The sequence below is a fragment of the Rutidosis leptorrhynchoides genome, chromosome 11 (assembly GCF_046630445.1).
Source record: "Rutidosis leptorrhynchoides isolate AG116_Rl617_1_P2 chromosome 11, CSIRO_AGI_Rlap_v1, whole genome shotgun sequence".
Classification (NCBI taxonomy): domain Eukaryota; kingdom Viridiplantae; phylum Streptophyta; class Magnoliopsida; order Asterales; family Asteraceae; genus Rutidosis; species Rutidosis leptorrhynchoides.
Genome location: NC_092343.1, coordinates 317,030,071 through 317,051,139, shown reverse-complemented (window position 1 = coordinate 317,051,139; position 21,069 = coordinate 317,030,071). Strand labels below are relative to the sequence as shown.

Here is a 21,069-nt window from a genome sequence, read left to right as displayed (position 1 = left end):
TTTTTTTTAATAACATCTTTCGTCACCTATATTCGTACACTTCGTTAACTAATGTTCTTGATAATTCCGTTACTCGATTACAACATCTCTCGTTAACTTGCGTTTTCAAAATATCCGTTCGGTAAAATCCCGCACCCGCTTCTAAACTCGAGGGACTAAAATTGACACGGGGCAAACTAGTTGACTAGGTCAACTAGTCCGCCCCAATCACCACCATTCAATCATCTCCATCTCTCTCTCTTTCTCTCTAGCAAGAACACACACACAAACACCCAATTCAATCATTCATCATCTAAATTCGATCTAGAAGGCTTACAACAAAACAAATTACATATTTGGAATCCTCTCTTCATCCTCTACAATTTGATACCAACTTCATCTCGTTTGGGTAACATTTCTAAAACTCTAGATTTCTCTAAATTCGTGTTTTTGATTTGAAATGGTGTTAGTTAGTGTCTATGGCTCGTGTCTAGCATGAATATATGATTTACTTGCTCGATTTGTTGTTTTGAGTAACTAGTTTGAACATTTGAAATGGGTTTGCTTAATCTTGCATTTTGGAATATTAAATGTTGTTTGATTGTTAAAGTTCATGTTTTAATTGTGTTACTAGTATCACTAGCTTCGTTTTGATGCGTAGGGTGATTAAGAAAACTTCAAACACATGATTATTGATTTTTGTGAATTTTGGTTAGGGTTTGATAGACTTTGAAATGAACTTTTGATGCGTTGAATGTTTGTTAATGTTGTTAGTAAGTGTTTAGATGCATTGTATGCTTAATTACCTTCGGAACGGCATATCGTATGTGTAAATTGGATTCCCAAATCATAAAATACGTTTTACGAACTTGAAACTTTGAAAATAAACCCTTCTTGATCAATTGACGAGTTTTCGGTTATTGTAATTGATGTTTTTGCTTGTGAAAGGTAGTTAATTGTATTCCTTGTCAAAAGAGCTTTCCAATGATATAAGATGCGTATTCTAAGTGTTTACGGTTTGCGTTTTGTGCTAAATTGAATTTTGGATCAAGACTTGAACTTTTGAAACTGACCAGGCACCAGACCACGCCCATTGTCGCGGCGCGGCCACGATATGTCGCGACGCGACATTTGCCTTGTTCAGGGGCTGACCAACTTTGCACTTTTTCGTTTAATTCCAACTATGCTACGCACCTCCGATTAACATGTAACTTGGCCAACATGCTCATATATGACTTCTAAGCTTAGAAAAATAGTTTGGGACCCGACCCGAATGTGTTGACTTTTTCGTTGACTTTGACCAAGTTTGAATTTTAGTCAAACTTAACCAAACGTTTATGCAATCGTTCTAATCTTCTTTTATACTTGATTCTTGCATGAAACTTGACAACGTGATTCACATGCTATACTATTCGAGTCATAACGAGCCATAGGACTAATTGAACACATTTCGCCCGACCTTGTGTCGTAACTAGTTAATTGATACAACCTATTTGTTTAGGTCGAGGCTAGCGTTGTCCTTTGCGCACATTACTTGTTGAAGTACTTATTTACTCTTGCAATCAAAGGTGAGATCATAGTCCCACTTTTTCAACAACTTTTATATTTTTAAATCGTGGGCTGAGAAACATATACATTACATACTTATATACATTTCATATGTATATATACCTTTCATACTTTTATACATCGAACACGAATACGAATACAAAGATACGGACGAGTTTGAACGAAAACCCTCAATTCAATTATCATTAATTACATCAGATGGTGTAAGCGAGACTATGTTGTGTGGATCCATACGGGTTTGACTAACCCTTATTCGGACGGTTCGCTACCGTTAAGCGAATGAAATATATTCTGGTACGGTGTATGTTCTAACACTTTTATGCTGAGGTAAATGATACGGTTAAGCTTTGATAATTGGGTGCTCGGTAAACAACAATACTTATGGAATTCAAACGATTCGGAAAATCGACTTATACTATAACTTGTGGTTCAACTTATTTTACTTACATACTCATTTACTAAACCTATGATTTCACCAACGTTTTCGTTGACAGATTCTCTATGTTTTTTCTCAGGTCCTTGAACTTAAGTGATACATACTTCCGCTCATACTTTTGATACTTGCTTGGAGTCAAGCATACATGCATACACTCTGATTTTCTTGCTTGGGGTCGTTACAAGTGGTATCAGAGCGTTGGTTGTAGGGAACTAGGACGTGCATTAGTGTGTCTAACAGAGTCGTTAGGACGCATTAGTGAGTCTAGACTACAACCGGATAGTTAGCATTTGCATTCTGACATACATTTGCTATAGATAGCACTTACTTGACTACTTGTGCATTATACTTGAATCATTCTTAGGCAAACTTTTTAATGGTACCCAACCTTCATCATACGAACTCGTATTCCGCCACTTTTTGGTAACACACGTAAATTCATGATTCATACACGTATGGATGACGACGACTTCATTAGTCACACTTGTTCGGGAACTCTGTCTCCCGGATTGTTATTTGCCACCGTTTCAACTTACTATCGGTTTCCCACTGGTGTTTCTTACTATCTACTTTTTGGTATTACTACCATCACTACTCTAGGTGAGTATCGTCATCAACATTTATCACTACGGTTGCGTGCTACTCGTTATCATGACTCGTTACTCTTTTCATACCTGAATACCTTATTGTCTGACTCGAACCACATTGACGTGAACAATCATTTATACACTTCCCTCGGGGAACACTTCTTTATAGTTGCACTAATTCTTTCGATTCAATACGAGTCACGTTAGAGACGTCGTTACACTTTGTTTATTTTAAACTTCACGATTACACGAACTTGAATCTATAGAGTGATGTGGGAATGGAGGTATGAGTTAGCGTAATATAACGACACTCGATCAACGTGGTTATATTACGGTAAGACATACCAAAGTTCTAGTGACACGTGATGGTGGTTAGACTCGATCAACCTAAACACCACCATGAGCCATGTACATGACTTCATCTATTCATGTTGGACATCTGAAAACTCCGAGAATATTGATAACAACCATACCGGGGACACACCTTCGATTTTTGTCGAACTATACTTATGCTTCCGAATGAATTACCGATTCCTTTCGACTCCAACCGTATGTTACACGTGTATACTATCTTGTCCTCGCACAGTCTTATTGACTAACTACAATTTACTCGTTATGCTCGCATCGAGGCGGAAACTTCTCTCGCCTTACACTCGTAATTCTGGTTCAGGAAATCTTTTATTTTAAATTCTCAATGGAGAGAGACTCTTCACGTTATACTAGTATTCGCCTCGAGGGTGAATAGTCTCGACGAACATATTTGGAAACCGATAAATCTTCCGCGACGCGAATTTTCTTGAGAAACTTGTCCTAACAAACTTGTTCAAATATACCTTACGGAATGTACTTTGTTTCGGATCGAGATCCTCGTTTCACTTCTAGATTTTGGAGTGCCCCACAAAAAGTCTCGGGACCACGTTTAGACATGAGTACCGCACATCAACCACAACCCGACGGACCGAGCAAATATACGATTCAAACCTTGGAAACCGTAATACGAATTCGTGTTATCGACTTCAAAATTTCTTGAGAAAAATCTTTGCTTTTAACCGAATTCTCTTACCACGATAGTTATCATTCGATTCTTAACGTCACACCTTTTGAAACCACATGTGACCGGAAACGTCATTCTCTTTTGTCGAACAAAGTAAACGATGATCAACTCACCGGGCCCGAGTATATTCATGAACAACCGAGAAAAATTTATTCATATTCAAGCAAGACCCAACACAACTCGTAATCACCAAGAGCTACGCCGATGTTAGACGTAAACATTTTGAATTCCAATTGGGTAACCGCGAAATCTTAAAGTCGCACCTTGGAGGGGTGTAATCCGTCTCGGGAAACATAGAAAGCTAAATCCGCGATATTTTTAATCCTTTTGAAATCTTGGGGCATTTTGAACCCGTTGCTAGCCGTTTACATTTTCCGGCTCATTTCGAGTCTCCGTTTATCCTACATTCGATGTATCAACTTAAAGACGTGTTTTGCGAAACAAGAACTTGTCATTCCTTTTCGATAAGCTTACTATCGACGATAAACTTCATTCCTAGGAGGACCGGTTGAAACCATGAATTGTGAACCCAAACTTTAAGACGACGTTAAACCCCGACCGTCAAAGTTCGTTGAAATACCCTGGAACGTACTCCTCCCTCACTCGTAGAATTGGCAACACAAGATCTCGAAGAAGATTCAACAACTACTACTTCCAACTAAATTTCAGGACGAAATTTCTTTTGAGGTGTGGATAATGTAACATCCCGCGTTTTTTCGTTAAATTTATTTTAATACCGTCCTTTTTTTTAATAACATCTTTCGTCACCTATATTCGTACACTTCGTTAACTAATGTTCTTGATAATTCCGTTACTCGATTACAACATCTCTCGTTAACTTGCGTTTTCAAAATATCCGTTCGGTAAAATCCCGCACCCGCTTCTTTACTCGAGGGACTAAAATTGACACGGGGCAAACTAGTTGACTAGGTCAACTAGTCCACCCCAATCACCACCATTCAATCATCTCCATCTCTCTCTCTTTCTCTCTAGCAAGAACACACACACAAACACCCAATTCAATCATTCATCATCTAAATTCGATATAGGAGGCTTACAACAAAACAAATTACATATTTGGAATCCTCTCTTCATCCTCTACAATTTGATACCAACTTCATCTCGTTTGGGTAACATTTCTAAAACTCTAGATTTCTCTAAATTCGTGTTTTTGATTTGAAATGGTGTTAGTTAGTGTCTATGGCTCGTGTCTAGCATGAATATATGATTTACTTGCTCGATTTGTTGTTTTGAGTAACTAGTTTGAACATTTGAAATGGGTTTGCTTAATCTTGCATTTTGGAAGATTAAATGTTGTTTGATTGTTAAAGTTCATGTTTTAATTGTGTTACTAGTATCACTAGCTTCGTTTTGATGCGTAGGTTGATTAAGAAAACTTCAAACACATGATTATTGATTTTTGTGAATTTTGGTTAGGATTTGATAGACTTTGAAATGAACTTTTGATGCGTTGAATGTTTGTTAATGTTGTTAGTAAGCATTTAGATGCATTGTATGCTTAATTACCTTCGGAACGGCATATCGTATGTGTAAATTGGATTCCCGAATCATAAAATACGTTTTACGAACTTGAAACTTTGAAAATAAACCCTTCTTGATCAATTGACGAGTTTTCGGTTATTGTAATTGATGTTTTTGCTTGTGAAAGGTAGTTAATTGTATTCCTTGTCAAAAGAGCTTTCCAATGATATAAGATGCGTATTCTAAGTGTTTACGGTTTGCGTTTTGTGCTAAATTGAATTTTGGATCAAGACTTGAACTTTTGAAACTGACGAGGCACCAGGCCACGCCCATTGTCGAGGCGCGGCCACCATATGTCGCGGCGCGACATTTGCCTTGTTCAGGGGCTGACCAACTTTGCACTTTTTCGTTTAATTCCAACTATGCTACGCACCTCCGATTAACATGTAACTTGGCCAACATGCTCATATATGACTTCTAAGCTTAGAAAAATAGTTTGGGACCCGACCCGAACGTGTTGACTTTTTCGTTGACTTTGACCAAGTTTGAATTTTAGTCAAACTTAACCAAACGTTTATGCAATCGTTCTAATCTTCTTTTATACTTGATTCTTGCATGAAACTTGACAACGTGATTCACATGCTATACTATTCGAGTCATAACGAGCCATAGGACTAATTGAACACATTTCGCCCGACCTTGTGTCGTAACTAGTTAATTGATACAACCTATTTGTTTAGGTCGAGGCTAGCGTTGTCCTTTGCGCACATTACTTGTTGAAGTACTTATTTACTCTTGCAATCAAAGGTGAGATCATAGTCCCACTTTTTCAACAACTTTTATATTTTTAAATCGTGGGCTGAGAAACATATACATTACATACTTATATACATTTCATATGTATATATACCTTTCATACTTTTATACATCGAACACGAATACGAATACAAAGATACGGACGAGTTTGAACGAAAACCCTCAATTCAATTATCATTAATTACATCAGATGGTGTAAGCGAGACTATGTTGTGTGGATCCATACGGGTTTGACTAACCCTTATTCGGACGGTTCGCTACCGTTAAGCGAATGAAATATATTCTGGTACGGTGTATGTTCTAACACTTTTATGCTGAGGTAAATGATACGGTTAAGCTTTGATAATTGGGTGCTCGGTAAACAACAATACTTATGGAATTCAAACGATTCGGAAAATCGACTTATACTATAACTTGTGGTTCAACTTATTTTACTTACATACTCATTTACTAAACCTATGATTTCACCAACGTTTTCGTTGACAGATTCTCTATGTTTTTTCTCAGGTCCTTGAACTTAAGTGATACATACTTCCGCTCATACTTTTGATACTTGCTTGGAGTCAAGCATACATGCATACACTCTGATTTTCTTGCTTGGGGTCGTTACAGATCCCGCCAAGATTGAAGCCATCAGCAAGTGGGAGACCCCCACTACTCTGACGCATATTCGCCAATTCCTAGGTCTCGCCGGTTATTATCGAAGGTTTATCGAAGGATTTTCTCTGATTGCGCGTCCTTTGACCGCACTGACTCACAAGGGCAAGAAGTTCATTTGGGAACCCGCACACGAATCAGCATTTCAAACTTTGAAGAAGAAGTTAACCACCGCACCTATCCTATAACTTCCTGAAGGCAGTGACGATTTCGTTGTTTATTGTGATGCATCGAAGAGTGGTTCTGGTTGTGTACTGATGCAACGATCAAAGGTTATTGCCAATGCCTCCCGCCAATTGAAGATTCACGAGCGGAACTACACTACGCATGATCTTGAACTTGGAGCCGTTGTCTTTGCGCTCAAATTGTGGAGACATTATTTGTATGGAACTAAGAGCACTATTTTCACCGATCACAAGAGTCTTCAACACATCTTCGATCAGAAGCAACTGAATATGAGACAGCGTCGATGGATCGAGATGCTCAACGACTACGATTGTGAACTCCGTTATCACCCTGGCAAGGCCAATGTTGTAGCTGACGCTTTAAGCCGAAAGGAGAGGACGACACCTCTTCGTGTTAGGGCTCTGAACATCACCATCCATTCGAACCTCAACAGCCAGATCAGAGTAGCCCAAGATGAGGCTCTCAAAGAGGAGAACATATTTCACGAACATTTGAACATACTTGTCTCTCGATTCAAGGTTAGGGAGTCTGGACTCCGATGTTATGCCGGAAGAATTTGGGTACCTCTTTATGGAGATCTACGGAACCTGATACTTGATGAAGCACACAAGTCGAGATATTCGATTCATCCTGGAGTGGGAAAAATGTACCACGACCTTAAAGAACAGTATTGGTGGCCGAATCTTAAGAAGGACGTTGCGACTTATGTTGGTAAGTGTTTGACTTGCTCGAAGGTTAAAGCCGAGCATCAGAGACCTTCTGGTTTACTTCAACAACTGGAAATCCCACAATGGAAGTGGGAAAGGATAACAATGGACTTCATTACTAAGCTGCCGAAGACGGTGGGCGGATACGATACTATTTGGGTTATTGTTGACCACCTTACCAAATCTGCACACTTCCTAGCGATGAAGGAAACTGATACGATGGAAAGACTTGCTCAATTATACATTAAGGAGGTAGTATCTCGTCATGGTGTACCTTTATCGATCATCTCCGATCGCGATCCCCGTTTTGCCTCTAGATTTTGGCGTTCTTTGCAAGAAGCCATGGGAACTCGTCTTGACATGAGTACTGCTTATCATCCTCAGACTGACGGACAAAGTGAACGAACGATTCAGACCTTGGAGGACATGCTACGTGCATGTGTCTTTGATTTTGGAAAGGCCTGGGAAAGACATTTGCCACTCGCCGAATTCTCGTACAACAACAGTTATCACTCTAGCATTAATGCTGCGCCTTTTGAAGCATTGTATGGCCGTAAGTGCCGATCTCCTATTTGTTGGGCCGAAGTAGGCGAAAAGCAAATCACCGGACTCGAGATAGTCCACGAAACCACGGAGAAGATTGCTCAGATCCAAGCTAGACTTAAGACTGCCCGCGATCATCAAAAGAGTTATGCCGATCTTAAACGTAAGGACTTTGAATTCAACATTGGTGATCGTGTAATGTTGAAGGTTGCACCTTGGAAAGGTGTGATTCGCTTTGGAAAATGTGAAAAGTTAAATCCACGATACATTGGTCCTTTTGAAATCTTGGAACGTGTTGGACCCGTTGCATACCGTTTGGATCTACCAGCACAATTGAGCTCAGTTCATCCTACCTTCCATGTGTCAAACTTGAAGAAGTGTCTTGCTGCACCTGAACTTATCATACCACTTGAGGAACTTACGATTGACGACAAACTCCACTTTGTGGAGGAACCAGTTGAGATTATGGATCGTGAGATCAAAACTTTGAAACGCAACAAGATTCCGATCGTCCGAGTACGATGGAATGCCAAACGAGGACCTGAGTTTACTTGGGAACGAGAGGATCAAATGATGCGGAAGTATCCTCACCTTTTCCCGACTCCTCCATCTACCTCAGCTTAAATTTCAGGACGAAATTTTCTTTAACAGATGGGTAATGTAACGACCCTGGAATTTCAAACATTTATTTATTAATAATTACTATTATTAATACGTGTGATTAAATGAATGTATGTTATTACATTTACATGTTGCTATGATTGCCCGTACTTGACTTTTAAGTGCCCGAAACGTCTTTGTGACACCCGGAACTTTCACGAATAATATTTTTAGATATTATTTACATTCATGATTAAATTTATTAATCATTTTAATTAACTAAGGCTATTAGTTAGTTACTTGGGCTTTAATTGGTTTAACTTGTGATTTAATTGAACTTGGGCTTTGATTAGTTAATGGACTCATGAATTAAGACTTGTAAGCCCACCCTACCTTTAAGTGGGCTTAGTTAGCCCACTCTTTCAAAGTGTAAGTATCACTTTAACTTGTAACTAGTTAGTTAACTTGCATGGAATCTAGTTAACATGTAATCCCCATAAACAACCATCTAGTAACCACCTTTTATAAGCTTTACATGTATAAACCTAGTGGACTTATCCCTCCCCCTTGAAACCCCTCCAAACCGTCGGCCATGAGGAGTGAATGGGGAGAGATTTTCATTTTTTTTACTACTTGTTCACTAGCATCTTTCATTTACTCCTCATTCTCAAAACACACACTTCAAACTCACTTTCAAATTTCTCTCTTTTCTCTCTAACTTTTGTAAGTAACTTGAAGCATTCTTCTCTCCTTTTTCTTAAACAAAACCGAATACCATACACCCTTAATCATCATCATCTTTTGTTATTTGTAGTTTGATTACTTGTTGTTAGTTTGTTACATGTAATTGTTAGTTATTCTTTACTAGTTACAAGATCAAACTTTCTAGTTTTGATTCTTCTATTATCTTGTATTTTCAAGAACACAAGAACATAAACTCACTAGTTTATGATTCTACTTCAATTGTTTCAAAAGTTGCAAGTTCCATGTGTTGATTAAAGACATACTTGAAGCTCATGAAGTAAACTTTAAAGTTTACTTTCTAAAGATCAAACTTTGGTTTGAATCTTTAAAGTATGAACAATCATGAACCTTTTCTTGTTTATTTAAGTTTACTTCTTCAATTTATGCACTTTAATTTCATGTAGTTAGTTTATATGGTCAAGTACTACAAGTTAGTCTTGATCTCATATCTCTTGAACAAATTAAGTTAACCTTGAAAGTTCAAGAACACACAAATAAGTTTTCTTTAAATATAACTTTGGATCTAGACTTTTGAGTCTTGGATCTTCAAGATCAAACTAAGAACTATGTTCTACTACTTATGATCTTGATTAGTTAGTTTACTTTCAAGTTTGTAACTTGTTATTAGCTTTAAAGTCCATGTATGTGTTAGATCTAAGACTTTGATGTAACTTTGGTTCATCAAACTACATGCAACTCTTAAGTGAGTTGTGCTTCATGTCTTAGACTTGTACTAGTGTTATGATGGTCAAGACTTGGTTAAGATGACGTAAACACACCCATGATTTGTACACTTGAAGCTATATGCATCAAGGATGAGAAGCATGATGAACATCAAACACCAAGACCACCGGAACCCTTTTAAACTTACTGTTTCTGTCCAAAACTTTCTGACCTGATGCTTATGGAACAGACCAGTAGACCTGGGCTCTTCTAACCTTGATTTTTAGATAGATCTTTTCGATTAGATAACTTTTCATATAGGACTCGTCTTAATCCGAGTTACGGTTTAGGATTTATGGCCCTCCGATCGTTACTATGTCCTTTAACGTTGTGCAGAAATTTCTGACCTACTCGCACTTAGACCATCGCCACGGTCAAATCAAGACGAGTTTGTTTCTGTAAATTTTACCACACTTAAGGGACTCATAGACAGAGCCATGGCCACTGGTCTCACCTTAATTCAGTAAGGGTAGAGGCCGTGGTGACTGACTGAAGTCAGACTTTGTTGAAAACTACTTTCATAAACGAAACTTACTTTACGCCTTTTGTTTAATGATGAATGATGATGACCCTTAAGACCTTAAATACATACTTTTAAACCTATTAAGATGATTTACTGACTTAGTACTATTTGACTTAGGTTGAGGACTTCGGACCATTTACTTGCACACCTTTCCCGACTACTACTTTACCGCTACATATCATTGCGAGTTATAGCATTCCCTTTTTACTTTAACTTATTTTGGGAACTGAGAATACATGCGGATTTTATGTTTTACATACTAGGCACGAGTACTTAAAATTATATATGTGTGGGTTATACAACGGCATAAACATTCCCTTTAGCTCGGTAACGTTTAATCATTGGTTTTTGAACCGTGAACGCGAATCTTAGATATGGATCCATAGGGTTTGACATCCCCACTCGGGCTAGTAGCGCTAGCATTTAACGAGTGTTTAATACTTCATATACATACGCACTTGCCAAGTGTACTTTCAGGGGGTATAAACGTTAAGTTAGTTACCAAGTGCCCACGGTTAACATATACTTTATCATACTTTTGAAACGCTCGTTGTAGCACTAAAATCTCGTGGCCTACCTTACATACTGTTATACTTAAACTATAGCTCACCAACCTTTGTGTTGACATTTTTAAGCATGTTTTTCTCAGGTGCTTGAGGTTAGCTTCCGCTGTGTACTAGTCGTGCTGTAGACACCCGTTGCTTAGAGTTGTCCACGCATGAACTACTTTACTTTGCATTCAAACATTCGTACTTTTGAACTATGACTTGTAACGACCATTTTGGTCACATACACTTATTATTTGCTTCTACTTAGTGAAGCATGCTTTTGAAATGTAAAACATTTGATGTCGGTTATGACATCACCTTTTTATCGTGAATGCAACTTCCTTAATTACAGCATATAGTACTTAACCTTGTAATGATCCTGTTGTTGATGATTCGTACACGATGGATTTAGTACGGGGCGTCACAGCTTTGGTATAAAGATCAGCAGAGTTGTTGATTAACGTATCTCATTTTAATCTGGTTGTCTTTTACGAGATCTTTAGTATATGAGAAGAATCTGAGGTTTTCATCTGAAACTGTATCATCTAAATCTTTTATGTACAAGTTTAGCCCATGTGATTTGTCTACAGTCTCCTTCATGGTTTGCTCAAACCCTTATTTCAATTCCTATTCCCTTTTAATCTTTTCTGAGCCTTACCAACATACCATTCTTTTCCATCAAACTTATGACCGTTAAGACTGTCTATGGCTTTGGTGCCTCGTCAGCATTTATATTTTGTTCTGTCACTTTTGATACTCTTCTTTCATTTGTATTATGCAAGCTGCATTATCTTCATATATAGTTGTTGGTGAAGATAGTTGTTGGTCTTTTATAGCGTTCTAGTCCACAAGAATCAGCAATGAGTTGTGTCATTGATCTCAACCAAAAACATTTCTGAGTAGATTCATGTAATGCAATCACTTCAGCATGATTTGATGATGTTGCAACAAGTGTTTATTTTGAGAACGCCATGATATTGCAGTATCTCCATTTAGGAATACATATTCAGTTTGAGATTTAGCTTTATGTGTATTTGATGAATGACTTATATATACATAATCAACCAAATCTTGTTTTGAAGCGTTAGAATAAAATAATTTTAAATCAGTAGTTCCTCGAATGTATCGAAATATCTGCTTGATCCCATTTCAATGTCTTTTTGTAGAGGTTGAGCTGAATCTTGTCAACAAATTAACTGCAAAAGAAATGTCAGGTCTTGTACAAATTGTAAAATACATAATAACCCCAATTGCACTAAGATATGGAACTTCTGATCCGTAAAGATCTTCATGATCTTCACGGGGATGAAATGGATCAATGTCAATATTGAGTGATATATAAACCAATGGTTTTGTATTTAAAAATGCTTTCAAATCTTTTCAGTATAGTTTGTTTGATGTACAAGTAAACCATTAGGCATATGCTCAATTTGCAATCCAAGGCAATACTTGATTTTTTTTTCAAGATCTTTCATTTAATTTTTTTTAGAAGTTGAATGATTTCATAGATCTCTTTATTTGTTCATATGATGTTATGATCATTGACATAAACAACTTACAATCACATATCCGGATATTGTTTTCTTAATAAGAACACATGTTCAAATAAGATTATTTGTATACCCTTTTTCTTATCAAGTAATCACTTAATCAGTTATACTATTGTATGAACCCATATAAAAATCTTTGTGATTCAATAGAATACATTTCTTTGGGTTTTGCATTAGATGTTTCTGATACCTTAAATTCTTCATGGATTCATGTATATATCACTATCAAGTGATTCATTTAAATAAGTAGTAATAACATCCATGAGATGCATTTCTAAATTTTTTAGAAACTGTTAGGCTGATTAAATATCTAAAAGTAATTGCATCTATAACAGGAGAATAAGTTTTTCTCATAATCCATTCATGGTTTTTGAGAGAAATCTTGAGTTACAAGTCTTGCTTTATCTTGTAACTTCATTTTTCTCATTTCTTTTTCGGATAAAAATTCATTTTTTATCTCATATGTTTCACATCTTTAAAAGTGATAACGATTTATCCGAAAACTTTTCTTTTATTGAGCAATTCCAATTCAGCTCGTATATAGTCATATCTATTTTGACATTTAATGACAGATTTTAGTTCCAGATCATCATCTTTATTCATGATGTCATTGTAACATTATATGAAAATATCTCATCAAGATTTTTCATTTCATTTTGGTTCATAATATTGCATAATTTATCGCAATTTATGTATTTACATTTATCAATATCCTCTGCAGAAGGAATATTGATTTGTGGTTCTTCTTGAACACTTTCTTTTACCTTATTATCAGTTGATTTTCCTTTTCGAGGAATTTTATCTTTGGAACCAATTGTACTTCCACGTTTCAGACGTGGCAAAAACTCAGGAGTGACATTATTGCCTGCTTTTGGAATTTTAATTCGAGCTGGAGCATTTCCTGCTATTATATATGATTTAGTCACTCTTTTTGTATCTTTAAATGCATAAAGTAATTAATTTGCAAGTTCTTGCATATGCATTATTTTTTAAACTTTCGTTTCGCATTCTTTTGTGCGAATTCTTATACCTTAATTGATGTTCACATCATGAAGCATCTTTTTCTTTATTTTTCCTTTCTCCCCTAATATAGGGAATAATTTTTTTTTAAATGACAATCAACAAAACGTGCTGTAAAAACATCACCCATCATGGGTTCAATATATCTTATAATTGAAGATAATATTCAATATATATATCCCCATCCTCATTTGAGGACCCATTTTAGTGCGTTGTGGTTGTGCAACTAGAACATATACTGCACAAACAAATGTTCTAATGGGAAATATTTGGCTCTCGGCCAAAATCAAGTTGTAAGGGAGAATATTTATGACTTGCATTTTGTCTAATATGAAATAATGTCGCAGCATGTAATTTTGCATGTCCCCATATAAATATTGAGAGTTTTGTACTCATTACCAATTGTCTAGTTATTAGATGCAAGCGTTTATCTATTGATTCAGTTAAATCAATTTTGTGTATGCACATGAGCAACTGGATGTTCAACAACAATCCCTGTAGACATATAATAATCATTAAATGTTTGAGATGTTAACTCACCAGCATTATCAAGTCTCATCCTTTTAATGGCGTAATCAGAATAATGTGTTCTCAATTTAATAATTTGTGCAAGAAACTTTGCAAATGCTATATTACGGCTTGATAACACACAAACATGAGACCATCCGCTAGATGCGTCTATTAGAACCATGAAATATCAAAATGGTCCACATGATGGATGAATTGGTCCATATATATAACCTTGAATTCTTTCAAGAAGTATTGGTGATTCTTTCTCAATATTCTTTTCATTAATCACCATATGTGCTTTTCATTAATCACCATATGCGCTTTTTATCATATATCCTTTTTCACCATATGCGCTTTTAATCATATGCGCTGCGCTTTTCATCATATGCGCTTTTAATCATATGTGCTGCGCTTTTCATCATATGCGCTTTTAATCATATGCGCTGCGCTTTTCATCATATGCGCTTTTAATCATATGCGCTGCGCTTTTCATCATATGCGTTTTTCATCATATGCGCTTTTAATCATATGCGCTGTGCTTTTCATCATATGCGCTTTTTATCATATGCGCTTTTAATAATATGCGTTACGCTTTTCATCATATGCGCTTTTCATCATATGAGCTTTTAATCATATGCGCTGCGCTTTTCATCCTATGCGCTTTTCGGTACTACATAGGTATTTCTCATTTCCGGTTATCATTGACTGATAATCATATATATCAGAGAACTTAACAAATTTCTCTTTGATTTGGGAGAAAACAAAGCATTGTTTATCAGAAAATTCGTACCATTTGGTAATATGAATTTTTTGCCTTTTTCGTTCCTTATATCAAGTTTACAAGACCTGATATAGTATTTTTAATTCCTTCATTTGATTTAAATCAATGAAATATTTCTTAGATTTGATCATAGTATGTATGTTACCACTATCTGCAATACATAGGTCTTTACCATTTAATTGATGTTGTATTTCAGCAGGATTCATACTAAAACTTTAAATAAGATAAGCAAATAATGAGTTATATTTCACCAAGATAATCAAATTATATTACCTGCAAACAAGTTAAAATCTGAAGTACATAAAAGATAACACTTAATAAACATATGCGTTATGGTCTAAAACCATTTATTTATGAGTGATACATAACAAGCTAGGCATCTTAGAAAATTCAAACCATTCAAGTCTCAAGGTAGCTCAGGGTTTATTTAATCAAGATTTTTCAACAGATTCATTCTCTTTTTCTTTTCTTTTGGGACTTATTTGTAGAGATAAAGAAGATGTTCATGTATTCAAGAAAGTGAGTGTTTTCTTAATTTTAGTTACTATTTTTGTGATATGTAAATTTTATGTATACAATTAGCCACTCATAGTTTTTGTTGCTCAAGGTTAACTAATGATCTTTACAAGTGATTGTGGTGTTGTGAAAACAATTGCAACATCAATTACTAGGGTTAGGGTAACCTGGATGGTGTATAATTATCTGAATAAGTCAATTAGTCAAACACTCATCACCTTGATAATTGATCATTACTATGTGAATTACTAGAAGCACATTTAATCATTAGGTACGATACAACGTTTTATTGTGCTTTATTATTTGATTTTGATTTGATTTAGTTAATATAATATAATGTGATTACTTTCAAAACTAACATCCCAAATCCTTCTATGACTAAAATAACTAGTGAACTATGAAAATAACCGAAGGGACATTTTTTTCCTCTTAATTTAGCTCGTTCGTGGTATTGAAGTATTTAAGGGAGTTCGTATTATATGCTAATAGGTCATTATAGTTGATTTAGGAAGGTTTGAATGAAGCATGCCACATAAGTTGAATTATCATCTAGGCATTAAAAATACTTATTTAGATGTGACAGCACCATCTTTGGTAGCTTTTGGCCATAAGTGCCAAATTTAAAAACTTATACCTACCGATTTTGCCCACCTAAGGTAGATACTGATTAAAGTAAACATGTTACTTATCCTAATTTACATTAAAAATTCATTTGAAGTGATGAAGTCAGCCCAAATGATAGAAATTGGGAAATAATAAGAACATTTCTCACTGTTTGTCTTAATTTCATAGTTTAATTAAAACGTTGCATTAATATCTTATTAATTTGATATATGTATCATCATTGTTGGAGAGTTAGATTACAGAAATATAATTCATGCGGTATAACCGACCATATATAACTTAAATAACATAAATATAAATGTTAGTGAAGTTAATAAAAGTTAGATTACATAAATATAATTCAGGCAGTATAACCGACCATATATAACTTAAATAACATAAATATAAATGTTAGTGAAGTTAATTAAAGTTAGATTACATAAATATAATTCAGGCGGTATAACCGACCATATATAACTTAAATAACATAAATATAAATGTTAGTGAAGTTAATAAAAGTTAGATTACATAAATATAATTTTACTTATGATAATAATATTTACCTTACTAATAAATAATAGAAGATATCGTTAAGGAATTTCTTACCTTGATTAGTGACTTGTGCTTGCTTAGATAAACCTTGATTATACGGAGCACTTCGTGCTAATAACGTGTTATAATTCTAGTGGTTTATAACAACCTTTATGGCTGATCTTAGCAAAGACTTCTTAATATATGTATATATGAATAAAGAATAAAGATAAGATGAAGAAACTTTCTATATTATGAAAGTTAGGTACAAGTTTGAATGGCAAATATGGATGCCTAATTTATAATGCAAAGTTTACTGTGCAAATAACTATTCCTCTGCATGCGTAAGTTCTGTATACAAAATTGACATCCACATAGCCACCTTATATTGACTTTGTGGTATCATAACAATATATATGATTTTAAAGCATATATAATATGGAGTATAATATAATGGTTGGGTACTAGTCATTGATGTTTAATATTTTCATAATAGGTTTCAAGCTAAAATTTCAGTAGCGTTTCTTAATTAAGGGTTAGAGAAAAGCTCAAACAGTCAAAAATTAATCTGGTTAAATGTTGAAACAAAAATACTTCCATCCTGTTAAACCGAACTTAAAAATCTAGTCCATTTTAATTGGTGACTTAATTGTCGTTTAGAGCTTAAATTGAACTTCAGACATGTTTAAAACTCATGTAAATTTGATTCTACCATTTCTATGACATCTCACTTTTTTTTTTTTTTTTTACTTTTTTAAACTTACTTATTGCCCGGAAGTTTATTCGAAAGCAATCTCTCTATCCATAAAACATTGACAGACAGAAATTTCTCTACTCTTGAGGTATTTTACTATAAGTGGAGAAATGACTTCTCTTTATTTTAGGATAGCAAACGTTTGTCTACATCTTACCTCTCCTATACTTCAATTAGATTTTGTTGTATTCTTTTCAATATTGAAACTTGTAATATAATAACTTATAAATATATGGTTTTGGGACATTTGTCCACATTAAAGGTCCAACTTGTTCCTAGTGTTCGCGGGAATCCACGGGCCCAATCGGTTTTGATTCAGTTGCGTCTAAATTCGATAAATCTTTAAGGAAAAAGCCTTTTGTTTCTGTGCGAAGTGGCGATCCTTTTGCAGCTTTTAACAAGGTTACGGATACTATGGAAGGCGTTCAAAAAGGTGTCGTCAACTATAGTGCACCGCCTATCGCCTCGGAACATATGAAGATGCAAAAGAAAGGGAAGGAAAGAAAGAAAAAGTTGGTTCAAGGAGCGGAATCGAAGGCTTTCGGTGTTTTTATCAAAGACGTGTGACGTTTTGGCTTCGGTGACTTGAGGAGTAGATGGATTTTTATCTTCCGTTTTTTCATTTAGGTTGGATTGCATCTCTTTATGTTATAATTGGTGTCATTGTTTATAGTTTTCTAGTCTTGGCTTTTGCTTTATTGTGTTATGTTGTGAGCTTGGTTTGCTAGTTTGTAGTAGGTTTGCTCGGTGGTTCGGTTTGTATGTCTTAGGAGGTTTCATTTTTTAAATGAACTTCCTATCGTTATAAAAGTTATTTCGTTTTTTCGTCAAAAAAAAAAAAAAAAAAAAAAAAAAAAAAATAAGTCATCCTCATGATATTGACATGTGAAACTTGATGAATACATGCAATGAATGAATTTAGAAAACAGTTACGGAGTATTTTGACAATGGAATTGGCTATTTCTTATCATTTTAAAAGTCGTTCAGACTAAGGGTCGTTACGGCAGTTGACTTTAGCTTTTATATACTCCGTATTATTTTTATAATATGATGACTACATCAAGATTTGTACGACAAAAGTACAAAGATGGTTAATTAGAAAGTTCATTAAACTAAAGATGTACAACGTACTCCATGCGACATGTTTAATATTCTCTCCGTTTCAAATCTATTGTCCATTATTCTATTTTAAGATGTCCCAAATTAATTGTTCAGATTTTTTTTCAACCAATCAAAAGATATTATTCTGGAGAGAGAAGATATATTATTAATGGAGAATGAAGTTGGTGAGATTTTCTAAAACTGCGTGTTTTTGTCTGGAGACAATAGATTTGGGACGGAGGTAATATATTTTATTTCGTCTTCCAAATAAACCTAAAACATACAAAACTTACTCTATGTGTATCAAATTTATTTTTCAGTTTTGACTTTTACTAACTTTTATTTTAAAAAATTATCTTAATTTTATTTTAATAAATTTATAAGTACTCCGTAATCTATAGTTAATATTAAAATTCTATAATGATGATGTTATTATTAGGCTTATTCCTTTGTTAAGAAAAAATTAAAAAGAAAAACAAAAAAATCTAAGCATGGTGGGTGATGTGTGATGTAGACTCGGGTATTGTAATGGGGCTCTGGATTACTGGAACTGGCAGCAGCCCAACATGCCCAATAACATTGGGAGCTTTTATTTGGCCAGTTGACTTCGGGCCCAAGGCAAGGTTGGTTCGTGATTATGGATAGAGATGCGCCAGAATTGGAGTTTTACAATTACTCTTCTTTTATCTTTATCTAGTTATTTAGTTTTTAAATTCCTATTGTTTAGAGGTTTTGCTCCAGTATTTATATATCCACTGGTTTGTTTTGTAATTTAGTTTTTGTTGATTAAATTTATTGAGAATAAAAAAAAAGGACGTGAAGTCTTTTTGTTCAACTGAGAGGGTTGTGTCTTGTTTAAACCAAGGAGGTTTAATATCTATCTTTTCTATTTAGCCATTGATCCTTTCAATACACTATTTGGTATCAGATTCCAGGCATGGCTAAACAAGCCGAGATCGAGAAATTGAATCGTAAGGTTCAAGAGTTGGAAGGCATGCAACATCTCTTGCGTAGTATAGAGATGAAGCTTGACAATCTTGAATTTTCAAGAAAGCCTCAACCGGATGAATTTGTTGATTCGGCTCATCAAGTTTCCACATGGAGTACGTTCCTGAAGTTATTGTGGATGAAGATTCCGAACCAATCTATGATACGGATGGTGTGAAAGAAGAATTCATCTATGATAACGAACTCATCTATGATATTGAGGAAGATTACGAGTGTGAAGTTGAAGAGAATACTGAATTCGTTGAATTCAGCACTCCAACTACTTATAAAGTCGCTAACATGTTCAATAAAGATGCACAAGATATTGTTGTTGATATGAAAAGCGATGAAAAGAATACTCGTGTAGTTCTTGAGGATCACTTAGATGTTTTCATCATTGACATTGTAGACTCGAGGACGAGTCTTTTCGAAGAAGGGGAGGATGATGTAGACTCGGGTATTGTAATGTGGCTCTAGATCACTGGAACTGGCAGCAGCCCAACATGCCCAATAACATTGGGAGCTTTTATTTGGCCAGTTGACTTTGAGCCCAAGGCAAGGTTGGTTCGTGATTATGGATAGAGATGCGCTAGAATTTGAGTTTTATAACTACTCTTCTTTTATCTTTATCTAGTTATTTAGTTTTTAAATTCCTATTGTTTAGAGGTTTTGCTCCAGTATTTATATATCCACTGGTTTGTTTTGTAATTCAGTTTTTGTTGATTAAATTTATTGAGAATAAAAAAAAAGGACGTGAAGTCTTTTTGTTCAACCGAGAGGGTTGTGTCTTGTTTAAACCGAGAAGGTTTAATATCTATCTTTTTCTATTTAGCCATCGATCCTTTCAATACACTAATATCATTAATCTAAATAATTTTAAATTAAAATTAAAAATCTTATTAATTAATTATTATTATTAAATCTTATTAATAATTATTTTAATTATTAAATTTAAATAATCTTGAATTATTTTAATTAATTATTTTGAATTAAGTACGAGAAGGTATAAAAGTTAGGCAGAAGGAAACCAATTCTAAATTTATATTTTAATTTACACTTTTAAAATAAAATGACAAGCAATATTATCTCTTATGAATGAATGTGGATTGTTTAATATGCATTTTAGATGTTTGATGAAATGTTCAGCTGACGAGTTTCTTAGTCGAACTCTGTGATTCCACGGGTCATTAAACTAAATAACTTTAGCATTTACGTTCACATAATACCTAAAACATATTATTAAACTGTTTCGTATATACAAACCCATGATTCCACGGGTCATTTCACTAGTATTTAATAAAAGTTAAAGTTATGTCAATTAAAACACATTTAAAAATTCATTCATATAATTTTCTATCAAATGTTATATAGCACAAATAAACATATTTAAAGCTAAAGTAAAAAAAAAAATTCGAAGTTAAATCAAATTAATAATTTTGCATTGGAGGTTAATAAAAGTTAAAGTTATGTCAATTAAAACACATTTAAAAATTCATTTATATAATTTTTTATCAAATGTTATATAGCACAAATAAACATATTTAAAGTTAAAGTAAAAAAAA

General features: G+C 34.6%; 1 protein-coding gene across 2 annotated transcripts in view; it reads right to left on the bottom strand.

Annotated features, from left to right (window-relative positions):
- LOC139877834 (MLO-like protein 6) overlaps positions 1-21,069 on the bottom strand; it is a 44,256-nt gene that overhangs the window by 18,952 nt on the left and 4,235 nt on the right. The window lies entirely within an intron of this gene.